This window comes from Urtica dioica, chromosome 3 (genome assembly GCF_054948205.1).
Source record: "Urtica dioica subsp. dioica isolate 48M chromosome 3, U.dioica_male_clone48M_v1_H2, whole genome shotgun sequence".
In the NCBI taxonomy this organism is placed as follows: Eukaryota; Viridiplantae; Streptophyta; class Magnoliopsida; order Rosales; family Urticaceae; genus Urtica; species Urtica dioica.
Genome location: NC_142758.1, coordinates 39,185,740 through 39,199,202, shown reverse-complemented (window position 1 = coordinate 39,199,202; position 13,463 = coordinate 39,185,740). Strand labels below are relative to the sequence as shown.

Here is a 13,463-nt window from a genome sequence, read left to right as displayed (position 1 = left end):
AAGGGGAAAGAACATTGGAGAAGCAGGAAAATAAATTATTTATTTATTAAATTCACTTTTCCTCCATCTTCTAAAATCAACCCCACTCTCACGTTTTTATTCTCAAATAGCTCCAAAAACGTTACAATCACGTCCTTGTCACAAAATTTTGTCACTAAAACCCGTACTCGCTCGAACTTTTAATTAAGTTATTCAAACCGAGACTTTCCTCATTCGTTCTTGATTAATTTAAATATATTTAAGGTTTCTCGGAAATAATTCTCATCCTTGAGAATTTATTTCTTAAATTAAATTCCGGCATATTTCCTCGGAAAATAATTTATTATTCGAGACGAACTCGATAAATCTTTTATTTATTCCGAGATTTTCCATCACCTTAAGATAATTTAAATTAACTCGATAAACTTCAACGTCCATAACTCATTCAAGAACTTACTTGTAACACACGAAAGCTCATTTATTAACCGTAAATTACAAACGGCGAGATTCAAAAGTTTATCCTTTACAATCCCTACCCCCTTAAAAGAGTTTCGTCCTCGAAACTTAAAACAGAGTAGGGTACTGCTTTTGCATCTCACTCTCGAGCACCCATGTAGCTTCTTCCACATCATGCATCTTCCACAAAACCTTGACCAAAGGAATGGTCTTATTCCTTAAAACTTTATCCTTGCGATAAAAAATCGCTACAGCTGGCTCTTCATATCTGACTTCAGGAGAGATCTCAACCTCTTGCTCTTGTAGGACATGCGAAGGGTCAAACACATACTTCTGTAACATGGACACGTGGAATACATTATAAAGGTTGGGCATAGACGGCGGCAACGCCAAGCGATAAGTTGTCTTGCCTACACGCTCAATGATCTCAAAAGGTCCAACATACCTTGGACTGAGCTTCTCTTTCTTTCCAAACCTCATAACTCCTCGCATGGGTGAGATCTTCAGAAAAACTTTCTCTCCGGCTCCAAACTCTAGAGGTCTTCTATGTCTGTCAGCGTAGTTTTTCTGACGACCTTGAGATGTCTTCATCTCGAACCTTCAGTTGATGGTATCCCGAACGCAAGTCAATCTTTGAGAACACTGTCGCTCCTGACAGTTGATCAAAAAGATCGTCAATCTGTGGCAACAGATACTTATTCTTGATCGTCACCTGGTTCAACCCACGGTAATCAATACAGAGCCATAGGGAACCATCTGCCTTCTTAACGAACAAGACTGGCGCTCCCCAAGGCGAATGGCTTGGTCGTATGAACCCTTTGTCAAGCAACTCTTGTAGCTGCGTTTTGAGTTCTTTCAATTCCGCTGGAGCCATACGATATGGAGCTTTCGATATCGGAGCTGTTCTTGGAATGAGCTCTATGTTGAACTCAACTTCTCGATCAGGAGGTAGACCTGGAAGATCTTCAGGGAAAAAAAATATCAAGGAAATCTCTAGCAACTGGAGTCTTATGCGGCTGTGGCTTGACTGTCTTCGTGACGTCTACCACGCTTGCAAGGTAACCAGCGTATCCCTGATGCATCATCTTCACAGCCTTTAGCGCCGATACGATCGAAAAACTCGATTTCCGAGAGGAACCTTGGAACTACAGCGGTCCAAGTCCTGGGTTCTGGAATAGAACCGACTTCTTTCGGCAATCTATGATTGCATGGTGGGTACTTAACCAATCCATTCCAAGGATTACGTCATATTCCACCATTTCCAATTCTATCAAGTCTGCTTTCATTGTCTGATCATGAACTCGGATAGGCACGTCTCTATACCAGCATAACGACTGGTACTTTTCTCTAGAAGGCGTAGCCGTAACGAACGGGTACGAGAATTCCTTCTGATGCTCACCTAACTGATCAGACTTCCTAGATGCGATGAATGAATGTGTGGCTCCTGAATTCTATCAATGCTAGGAATCCACGAAAATCTAACCTGTGACAGCGGTGGGCGACCCTGCTCGTACTTCATCTTCTCGGATGGGGAAGACTCTGGCATTAGCTTTCGGCTGCTCTTTGGGTGCAGGGGTCTTTACTTCTGGATTCTCACATACTCGGGACAGATGTCCCTCTTTCCCGCATTTGAAACACACCAGCGCACGAGCATACCACTCTCCTTCGTGCGATCTGCCACACCTTCGGCACACGAGCGACTGATTGCTTCCAGAGGTCCTAGGCTTCTTACTAGGCGGCCCTGAACGTCCGCTATCTTCACGCCCTCTGTTCTGGTTCATCGACTGTGATTGATTTCCAGAACTTCCTTGAGGTCGATAACTCAAGCCTTGTTGGGACCTCATTCCATCTCCTCGTTGTGGCTGATTATCCCATCCTGATTGGGATCTGAATCTTCTCCTTGATTCGCTCTGCTTTGGGCCAGCAGCTTCAGAAGGTGTTGCGGTAGTTGGTTTCGGTGCAGGAGTTCGATCACCCTCACGCCAACCAGCAATCTGTAAAGCTCTTTGCACAGCGTTGGCGTATGAGCGAGGTCCAACATCTCCGCTATCCACTTGGCTCACGATGTCAACATTGAGCCCGTGCATGTATTTCATCTTCCTAGCCTGATCAGTAGGGACTAGGGAAGGAGCGAACCTGGCTAACGTGTCGAACTTTGTCGTATATCCTGATACCGACATTGAACCTTGTCGTAGGCTCATGAACTTGCGTACCTTGTTCGACAGGTTAGCTTCACTCAGATACTTCCCGTGAAACAGATTAAGGAAATGGACCCACGTCATTGAGTGGACATCCTCCGACGACGCCATCACTTCCCACCAGCCCCTAGCCTCATCCTCCAGTTGATTCACAGCGCAAGCCACTCTCTCGGTATCGGACAACTGCATGTAGTTGAAGATCTGCTGCATCTTCTTAACCCAATTCTCAGCTGCAGCTGGATCCCCAAGACCGTCAAACGTCGGAGGCTTCTGCTTTTGAAACCTCTCATATACCGGCTCGCTCACAGGAGGAACGACGTCACGAATCTGGAAGTTTAGCTCCTCAGGAGGATCCACAAGCACTGGCGGTCGATTCTCTAGTCGTTCTCCTGGAACTGGAGGCGCTGGGTGCTGTTGAGGCGGCGCGTCCAGCCTCGTTAAGAGTTCTGCGATCGTGTGGTTCTGCTCGTCTAGGTGCTGCGTGAACCTCCGATTCATCTCATGTCTATGGGTCGCGTCAGCAGCTTGTCTCTCCAGCGCACGTCTCATCTCTGTGGGATCTGCCGCTGTAACATTCTCGGCATTAGACGGCTCTCGTCTAGGCCCCATGCCTGCTCAATTCTACACATGGAAGAGGGCATGGCTAAAATCCAAGTCACAACATCGAGAATGCGAGAAAAGAAAACATATCAACACACGATCATATCTCAAAACGAGATCTCATACACATTTCTCATATCTTCATCAAGTCAAAAGAGATATGCAACCTGCATTCGTGCATCTACTATTTACATGTCACATGGCAACTAACGCTATCTACACAAATCTATAGACTCCCAAAAAGAGACTAGCATTTCCCCAGGCTTAGTCAAAAGGGTTCCAAAAAGGAAAATCATGTCGCTGCTTACAACTATCCGCGTTCTATCAACAAAGAAGGCAACGATAAGCTCAGCATGATCCCGCAATCCGTACCGAAAACGTGTATCTCAAGTCTACAGGAAAGGTTAAACCTGGGCTCTGATACCACAAAACCTGTCACGACCCGCGACCTCTTGTCGCCGGTTCACGAGCCGCGACGGTGGGTTACATCACAAGTCTCAACATCAATATAACAATATATCTCATATCAACAGAAACAGAATCAAATCAACATAATAATCATAATACTTATGTTAAACGTAATACGATATCATATAAGCATTATAAGTCATTATATAAAAACCTGGTAAATTTTTCGTTTTTCTCAATTCAAACTTTGAGTCTCACTACGACTCTAAATATTTACATAACCGCTCCTGGGTTTACGTATAATTACAGGAAATAGTTTTAGGAACGTAGAGTACGAAAGGGGTTCAACAAAATATAGTCATAACTATAGAAGAGGTTGATCCCGAGTGAGTCTCCACTAGCCCAAAGGTCAAGAGATACACGTCCGGTCTTCGTCTTCAGTTCTGTTATTCACGTCGCCGTCTTGCCCTTCTCTACATTACCAACGGTCATAAAACTATGAGTCGATTGACTCAGTAAGTGGGAGTCTAACTTAGAAAATAAAGCGACTAATGCCATGTGATATCATGTGACGTGCAAACAAGCACATAAGAATGCAAGGATGCAAATCTAACAAGTTCTAGAGCATGAATCGTGTGTACACACTCTAACTAGTACTTGTCGTCTTTAAGGTTACACACATCCCCCGCTATAACCTTCAGAACGACAAGAGACCAGCCTTAGACTTCGAGCAGCAGTCGTCCGGCGGCCTAAGAGTTTTAACGTCTGTCTGGGATCCACTAATGGTACCAACTTCATTCGGCGTCGGCGCAACCCCCAGGCCCTCATAGCCCGTCAAGGTGCGTCCTTCAGGTCCTCATAACCTGGCATTAAGATCGGGTGCGACTCTTGGTCGACTTCCCGATAAATGAGTACTCAGCGCCATCCCCCAGGCCCTCATAGCCCGTCAGGGTCCATTTCGTTTTGGTACCATCGACGCAACAATTCTTTAAGGTTCGGGTACTTTGCTGCACTCAGAGTACACACCTATGCTGTTGTCAATTGTGCCCACAAGAAGAGTAGTAGTGTCTATTTATGTACATTTGATGTAATAAAGTCTCATGAAGACTCTTGCTTGTAATTGCCTATCTATTCATTAATAAAGTTGAAACGTTCATTCATTCTTTCTTTGTTTGAAGCTTTATGATAAAACTTTAGTCTTTTAGTCCATAAACAAACTTAACAACTTACGAAGAGACAAATGTAGATTTGCATGAACAAACTCTTCGTAGTTTGCTTAAAACGATATATTCGCAATCTTAGGGTCAAAGGACTATTGACCTCAGTATGATTGTTAGAAGAATCTATGATGTCTGGTTATGAGGCATTGAGAGTTGGGGACTCTATAGTTCTTCTAGGTATCTTCCGAAGGTACTGAATTGACCAGTGCACTTCTAGAGACAATACAAGAACAAACCATTTAACCTCTTATGTCTCGAAGCCACTATGTATGAATTGCATCATGCTTACCTTAATCCTGAAATGAGACATGCCATTTCACACCTTAGTATTCTCATTTGAGAAAGTCAAAGTTCGGACTCACTATGTGATTCCGAACAAGGCCTATTGGTGAAGTACTAAGTTGTGAGTCTGTCATGAGTAACTTTGTGAAGTTCTCATAGATATGGAATTCATGTACAAGATTGCTGAAATGCAATGTATGTCACCTCATGCTTTGTTCCTTGGAGTGTGAATAAATGAACTGGCCAGTGTCCAAATTGAGTCCTGACTCTTTTGGATGAAACAATGTGACTTGTTAGCTCCTCGTCAATTGTTTCTAACTTATTCACAAGCGACAAAGGAGTTGAGGAAATAACAGCTAGAAGGGTAAAATGGTAATTTAGTAAATCCCGACTAGCTGATGACATTCATGAAGGGTAAACATAGATAATATTCAGTGGATCCGCTCATTATAATTAGGTGAATTCTTGAGTAGAAAATAAATTCATTTGAACCGAGAGATTTTCAGTGTCAACTCTTTAGTGGAGTCAGTTGGCATTAAGCTAAACTTGGAAAAGTTTTGTGAACTTTTGAGTCCAAGAGTTTAGCTAAAGCTTTGTTCATTTGGGTCCATGAGGTCACTGTCACGAATCACATCGATAGGAATAGTTAAACTGGAAGCTAAGTCAAAACAAGAACGAAAATAGTGAAAAGGGTATTTTTGTCTTTTGAGACAAATGATGAAATGAATGTCAATAAATTTTTGACAAGGTCATTTTATGACATGCTTCACTCGGCCATGACTTGATCATTGGGCCTTGTGAATTAATTTCATTTCATAAGAATTTTATTGAAAATTCTTATTGGGCCTTTTTCATGTTGTCATGAACAAATGGAAAAGCTTCTAGAAGCCCATTCTAGAAGGACATAGGCGCCCAACATACCCAACCAAGAGAGAATATTTTGTGCATAAATGTATCAAGATACTTGCCAAAAGAAAAAGAGGAAACAAATTTGCATGAGGATGCTTTAGGGTAATCGGCCAAGAGAGAACAAGGCAAGGCAAGGAACAAAAATGGAAACAAATCCAAGCCTTCTAGAAGGCATCCTTGGCCGAGCATCTCAAGTGGGAAAAGAGGTAATTGGCTCATGAATATGTGATATTCTATAGAAGAGGATATTACCTTATAGAAGGTAAGACCTCTCCTATAAATAGGAGCCCCTTTTTCTCACAATTCATTCATCCAAAGTTTTAGAGATTGAGAGCTTCTCTCTCTAGACTTGGCCGCCTCTTCCTCTCTCTCTCTCTAGTTTATATTTTCGATTTTTCTTGTCTTGGCACCTAGGTCCTCACTCGACCTAGCGTTTAGCTCTACGACTTCGAGACTTGTTCTTAAGTCGTAGTGTTTAAAAGTGCCCACTCACTGATTCCTTCTTTTCGAGTGATTTAGTGATAGAAACTTTCGTGGTTGCTCGAGGTGCCGAGGAAAGAAAGAGAGACGTGCTGCGAGGGGAGACGAGCGTTGCAACTTTCCAAAAGCTTCTACAAGGTTCAAGCTTCAAGAAAGGTTAGTAACTTTAATAGCTCATATTAGTTTTTATTTACATGTACATGCTCTTGTCTAGGTTAGTAAAAACTAGTTTTACTTAAAAAGAAAATTTTTAAAATTCCGCCGCTTAACGAAGTGTTAAACTTTTTCTTAAACCCTAGATCGATTCCAACATATGCTACTTATAGGAGAGCGACTCAGGATAAATCCTGAAAGATATTTCATTTCCCTTTTATGCTCGTTAGTGTTTTAGGTTGAAGACTCGGGATGTGACTCCCGGTACTTCTACCCTCGATTTGAATTCGAGAGTTAAACACGGCTCTCCTGTCTCCCCCGTTCTAACGGGTCAATCACAGCCTAAGGAATAACAATATCACATATCAGAGGCTGGGTTTCACAAAACTCATGTTTGAACTTATTGAGCGAACTCACGCTAAGTTTTCAGGAAAAGCGGCCGAAGCCTTAATCTTTGAGGTTATTTGATTTTAAAGCTTTTCCTATTCTTGTTTACTAACAAGCAATAATGCACGTAAACAGGGTTATTCCCTTGGTATGTAGTTGACTTAAGTCTCCACACTTACCCGGAAAAGATCGTCTGAAAATCTGTTGACTTCCGGAGTTTCCTTGCTTTACACGCTTCCCGAGACTACGCGTCCTGAAGCGTTAACACGTTCCGAAGCATCGAGAAACTAAAACCCGAAGTTGAAACTCATTAGTCAATGATTCGAGAGATGATGACAAGCTTAAGGTTCGTTATCGGGATTCATTGCGAGTCAGTTCAGGGGTTCGAGAATTTAATTCACTTATTTCTCGGCTTTTCGGAATTTAAACTTATTCAAGACTCATACGAATTCGTACCAGAGAATGAGTACGAAATAAAATCAAAATCCTTATTTTAACGAGTCTTAAATAAATTAAAGAAATAATCCGAAAATAGTACGAACCGAGAATTCTAAATGAATTAAACAAAAATTAAATTCTCAAACATCTCTTAACAAATAATTAATAATCCTTGAATACAAATCTCAAATCCAAAATCAAGACTCGAGTCTAACGCTATAAAGCGATAAACGACTCACGAGTGAGATCGAGCTTTAAAAATCTGTTCTGAATTCTCTAACTTTCCAGCTTCCACGCGTTTAGTTCCGCCGGCTCTCGCTCGTCTCGACCTGATCTGTGACTGAGCTGTGAAATTCAGAAAACGAATATCGAGTCAATTATAACATCCAACTCTCGACTCGACTTAGAAACCGAAATCGAACCACTAACACAATTCTCAAATCCAATATAACTTGTCACAAAATCCATAACCTTGTCAACAAATCACGTAAACTTGTCATAAAGTTCACATTTCAACCTCAAAAACGAGCTAACCAAAAACCTGAGCCCGAACGAATCATCAAATCTCAAATCACAAACTATCAATTTCAAACCCAAATTCTCAAATCTCAAAATCACAATAACCAAAACTCATGTCACTTCTCCAAATCACGCTAACCAAATCCGAGTCTAAATTCTCAGGTCAAACTAACGATTTCAAATTCAAATCCATCTTCCAAATCAATTACAAACTCAAATCATAACAACCCAACGTTTCCAAGACACATAAACAACTCAACGAGTCACACCTCAAGTCTTGAATAACTCTCAAAATGATTCTACAAATTCAACCTACTCACACAAAACGAGCCCAAAAACATTCTCACGGCCAAAATAATCAACAAACACGGCCAAGCTAAAATTCGCGACAATTCCATCAAGAACTCAAAAATCAAACGTCCATAACAACTTCCGAGCTCAGAATTTACTCCGAAAAACACTAAATAACAACAACACAACATTTCAGAAATCACAGCCAAAGAGATTCACACGGCCAATACAACACACGGCCACACAAACTCACGGTCAAGCAACTCAAACCAAAACCGAGTTCAAGCTTCCAATCAAATCATCAACATCACAAATCAAAAATCTCAAGTTCAAATAACAACTAATCACCCTCAATTCTTCAGAAATCATCATAGAATTCGAAATCCCCAAATCAAATTCCAAATCCCTAAACATCAAAATTGATTTCGGAGAAGAAATTTCCTCACCTTGCTTGCTATGAAATCGATCTCCTCGGCACGTTCTCACTTGATTTCCGGTGTCCTTCCTCGGTCAGCGGCCATGGCGACTCGGCGGCGGCGACTCTTCTCCTCGGCGAGGCGCGCGCGCGGTGGCTGTGAGTTGCACGAGAGGCAGAGCGACGAAGGAGAGGAAGACGAGGAAGAAAGAAGGAAGGACGAGGTGGTGGTGGCTGAGTGGCGCGGCTGGTGGTGAGCGGCGGCGATTGAATTTTTTTTTTCTTTGTTCCTTCTTTCTTGCAGGTCGCGCGATAGTGAGGAAGAGGAAGATAAGTTTCTTCTTTGCACGTGAAGAAGAAAAGAGAAGGGGAAAGAACATTGGAGAAGCAGGAAAATAAATTATTTATTTATTAAATTCACTTTTCCTCCATCTTCTAAAATCAACCCCACTCTCACGTTTTTATTCTCAAATAGCTCCAAAAACGTTACAATCACGTCCTTGTCACAAAATTTTGTCACTAAAACCCGTACTCGCTCGAACTTTTAATTAAGTTATTCAAACCGAGACTTTCCTCATTCGTTCTTGATTAATTTAAATATATTTAAGGTTTCTCGGAAATAATTCTCATCCTTGAGAATTTATTTCTTAAATTAAATTCCGGCATATTTCCTCGGAAAATAATTTATTATTCGAGACGAACTCGATAAATCTTTTATTTATTCCGAGATTTTCCATCACCTTAAGATAATTTAAATTAACTCGATAAACTTCAACGTCCATAACTCATTCAAGAACTTACTTGTAACACACGAAAGCTCATTTATTAACCGTAAATTACAAACGGCGAGATTCAAAAGTTTATCCTTTACAATCCCTACCCCCTTAAAAGAGTTTCGTCCTCGAAACTTAAAACAGAGTAGGGTACTGCTTTTGCATCTCACTCTCGAGCACCCATGTAGCTTCTTCCACAGCATGCATCTTCCACAAAACCTTGACCAAAGGAATGGTCTTATTCCTTAAAACTTTATCCTTGCGATAAAAAATCGCTACAGCTGGCTCTTCATATCTGACTTCAGGAGAGATCTCAACCTCTTGCTCTTGTAGGACATGCGAAGGGTCAAACACATACTTCTGTAACATGGACACGTGGAATACATTATAAAGGTTGGGCATAGACGGCGGCAACGCCAAGCGATAAGTTGTCTTGCCTACACGCTCAATGATCTCAAAAGGTCCAACATACCTTGGACTGAGCTTCTCTTTCTTTCCAAACCTCATAACTCCTCGCATGGGTGAGATCTTCAGAAAAACTTTCTCTCCGGCTCCAAACTCTAGAGGTCTTCTATGTCTGTCAGCGTAGTTTTTCTGACGACCTTGAGATGTCTTCATCTCGAACCTTCAGTTGATGGTATCCCGAACGCAAGTCAATCTTTGAGAACACTGTCGCTCCTGACAGTTGATCAAAAAGATCGTCAATCTGTGGCAACAGATACTTATTCTTGATCGTCACCTGGTTCAACCCACGGTAATCAATACAGAGCCATAGGGAACCATCTGCCTTCTTAACGAACAAGACTGGCGCTCCCCAAGGCGAATGGCTTGGTCGTATGAACCCTTTGTCAAGCAACTCTTGTAGCTGCGTTTTGAGTTCTTTCAATTCCGCTGGAGCCATACGATATGGAGCTTTCGATATCGGAGCTGTTCTTGGAATGAGCTCTATGTTGAACTCAACTTCTCGATCAGGAGGTAGACCTGGAAGATCTTCAGGGAAAAAAAATATCAAGGAAATCTCTAGCAACTGGAGTCTTATGCGGCTGTGGCTTGACTGTCTTCGTGACGTCTAACACGCTTGCAAGGTAACCAGCGTATCCCTGATGCATCATCTTCACAGCCTTTAGCGCCGATACGATCGAAAAACTCGATTTCCGAGAGGAACCTTGGAACTACAGCGGTCCAAGTCCTGGGTTCTGGAATAGAACCGACTTCTTTCGGCAATCTATGATTGCATGGTGGGTACTTAACCAATCCATTCCAAGGATTACGTCATATTCCACCATTTCCAATTCTATCAAGTCTGCTTTCATTGTCTGATCATGAACTCGGATAGGCACGTCTCTATACCAGCATAACGACTGGTACTTTTCTCTAGAAGGCGTAGCCGTAACTAACGGGTACGAGAATTCCTTCTGATGCTCACCTAACTGATCAGACTTCCTAGATGCGATGAATGAATGTGTGGCTCCTGAATTCTATCAATGCTAGGAATCCACGAAAATCTAACCTGTGACAGCGGTGGGCGACCCTTCTCGTACTTCAGCGAGGGATGTCTTAAGTGCGCCATGTAGGCGTCTTAAGTGCGCCATGTAGGCGTCTTAGGTTGCGCCATGTAGGCGTCTTACGGGTTGAGCCTTTACGAATCTTACGGGTTGCGCCTTTACGCGTCTTACGTGCGCCATGTAGGCGTCTTAAGTGCGCCATGTAGGCGTCTTAGCCCGCATCTCTGGGATGGCTTATGGCGCGCCGCGGAGGCGTCTTAGCCTGCATCTCTGGGATGGCTTGTGGCGCGCCGCGGAGGTGTCTTAGCCTGCATCTCTAGGATGGCTTGTGGCGCGCCGCGGAGGCGTCTTAGCCTGCATCTCTAGGATGGCTTATGGCGCGCCGCGGAGGCGTCTTAGCCTGCATCTCGGGGATGGCTTACGGCGCGCCGTGGAGGCGTCTTTAGCCTGCATCTCGGGGATGGCTTATGGCGCGCCGCGGAGGCGTCTTTGCCTACATCCCTGGGATGGCTTATGGCACGCCGCGCAGGCGTCTTAGCCTGCATCTCGGGGATGGCTTACGGCGCGCCGCAGAGGCGTCTTTAGCCTGCATCTCGGGGATGGCTTATGGCGCGCCGCGGAGGCGTCTTTTGTGCACGCTTGTTCCCGTTTTATGTTCGGGTGTTTTGTTTTGATGGAGCGTGCTTTCTTTTTGTGGAGCGTACTTTCTTGAGGATTTTGAGCGTACTTACCATTGCCTATGTCACTAGCCCCCCGAGTTTTGGGTTTACAAGTGTAATCTTTGATGATTGAAAATCTTTGAGAAAGTGGATTTCGAAAGAAAAACATCGAACTTTATTAATATTGCAAAAATTTGAAATCCTAAAACATTGGCTCGTAGGCCTTATTGAATGTTGGAAAGCAAAGAAATAAAATAGGGGGAAGCGCTGGCTACTGGTAGTACTTTCTCAAGTGTTCCGCATTCCACAGGCGACGGATCGGTGTCCGTGTATTTAATGTAGCGTGTCTCATCATGTATGACTTGGCAGACTTTGTGGGGTCCCTCCCTGTTTGGGATGAAGACGCCGACGCCTTGCACTTGAGTGTCATGCAGCGGTCTTTGTGGATTTCGCGGAGGACCTTGGTCGACTCAACGCTATCTCTGAATTGGGAGATCGTGTTAACCGTCGTTCTAGCGGTCTTTCCATCGATTCCTTGGATGTAGCATACTCTTGCTTGGGATTGGTCTCCAGCCATGATGCCGATTCCATCCTTGGTAGGGAACTTCACCAGTAGGTGGTATGTTGAAGTGATTGCCCTTAGCCGGTTCAGCATGGGTCGCCCAATGATTACATTGTAGGGCGACTCTTGATCGACCACTAGGAATGGGACCATGTGAACGACTTCAATGCCTCCAGGAGTTCCGAAGGTGACCGGCAAATCGATGAAGCCTTCGATCATGACTCTCTCCCCAGTGAACCCGAATAGAGGCGTTTGGGTCGGAGTTGGGCGTAGCCCCCCGAGCTTCATGCGCTCTAGGGTGGACTTGAAAATTATGTCGGCAGCGCTGCCGTTGTCGATGAGAACCCTTTTCACCAAGTTATTAGCCACTTGGGCTTTGAGTACAATCGCGTCATTGTGCGGATGCACAACTCGCTTGGCCTCTTCGTTGGTGAAGTACATCGTCTCGTGAGGTACGGACGGAGGTTCCTCGTAGGTGAGGTTGACGTGCATAGCAGCGTCTCCTTGGGACGCGGCCCTCAGGAATTTCTTCCGCTGTCGGGCTGAGTCTCCATCTTGTGGACCGCCCAGTATGGTGGTCACAATGTGGAGTTGTGGATTGGCGTCGGCGGTAGCCGTGGTTCGGTTAGCAGAAGCGGCTGTTCCTCCTCCCTTGCTAGACTGTGGTCTGTTCGAGGTGGGGCCCGCAGCTCTAATCATGCATAACACGAACTCCTTCAGCTCACCCTGTTGGATCAGAGCCTCGATTTGCCTTTTGAGATTGTAGCATTCGGAGGTCAAGTGACCGTATTCCTGATGGAACTCGCAATATTTAGATCTATCGCGAGTCGCGGGATCTTTGTTCATTGGAGCCGGGGGAGTGAACTCGTCACGCGCTAAAGCTAGGATTTGATCCGGCGTTGTGTTCAACGGTGTGAACGACGAGTAGCCCTTAAAGTCTTCCGCAAGTCGCGGCTTCTGGGGCATCGGAGGTCGTCTATTAAAAGTCTGACCTCCTCTGTTTCGCCTTTTACGGGAGTTTCCTTGCTCGTTGCTAGGCTCGTCTCGGTGGTGAGGGCTTTGATCATTGCCCTTGCGACCATCGAGGTAATCTTCGACTCCCATGAAGGTCTTGGCTCGAGTCATTAACTCGGCCATGGTAGAAGGGACACGGCCGACGATGGACTAAAGGAAGTCATTTGTGCGCAAGCCTTCAATGATGGCAGTGATTGCGTCTTTATCGTCAAAGC

The 13,463-nt window shown here is 44.0% G+C and overlaps 1 long non-coding RNA gene across 1 annotated transcript; it reads right to left on the bottom strand.

The window, feature by feature from the left end:
* Nucleotides 1-3,859: 3,859 nt before the first annotated feature.
* On the bottom strand, nucleotides 3,860-9,087 carry LOC149402750 (uncharacterized). Its single transcript, XR_016296164.1, has 4 exons — nucleotides 8,767-9,087; nucleotides 7,750-7,855; nucleotides 7,252-7,359; nucleotides 3,860-4,114 (listed from the first exon to the last, which is right to left on the bottom strand). It is a non-coding gene; the product is annotated as an uncharacterized LOC149402750 (long non-coding RNA).
* Nucleotides 9,088-13,463: the final 4,376 nt, after the last annotated feature.